We start from the raw sequence: 571 nt of genomic DNA on the forward strand, positions 1-571 counted from the left end.
TTTGGTGTTCTGGCCTGTGCTCTTTGCCAAGAAAAAAGCGAAAATTCTTTTGAGGGGTGAAAAGAGATGGCTACCCCCTTCAGGAGGCTATATCTCCTGCTGCAAGTGCTGCAGCACACTGCAAGTTAGGAAAAGAAGTCTCCTTGATGGAATGAATAAGTGCTGCAAGTTTGGAGATGGAATTCCAAGCAGAAAATTTGTTGTGATGTTGGAGATATCCATGCTAGCACCTGCATTAGGAGCTGCTCCTTTCTCCCTACTTTCAGGAGGAGCCATTTCTCCTGTGTTCTTCCTTTCCTAGTAGGAAAACTCTACTCCCTAGCCTCCTAGTAGGGTTACTGAGACGGCCGTACACACAGGTACCCCTTGTTGTCCCTCTGGCCCTAGTAGAGAGAGAGGAAAGTAGCAGTTACCTAGTAGGAATCCAAAAACAGTTTGCTTCTCAAGTGGCAAGAGGCCTTGTTTTTTAGCGGCAGAGTGCAAGGCAGGACCTCTAGGAAGCATACAATAGCCTTCCTAGAGCCTAGTACTATCCCCTAGCTAAGGAGTAAAGGGTTGCAATGCCTTTTTC

The sequence above is a fragment of the Westerdykella ornata genome (genome assembly GCF_010094085.1).
Source record: "Westerdykella ornata strain CBS 379.55 unplaced genomic scaffold EI97scaffold_76, whole genome shotgun sequence".
NCBI lineage: Eukaryota > Fungi > Ascomycota > Dothideomycetes > Pleosporales > Sporormiaceae > Westerdykella > Westerdykella ornata.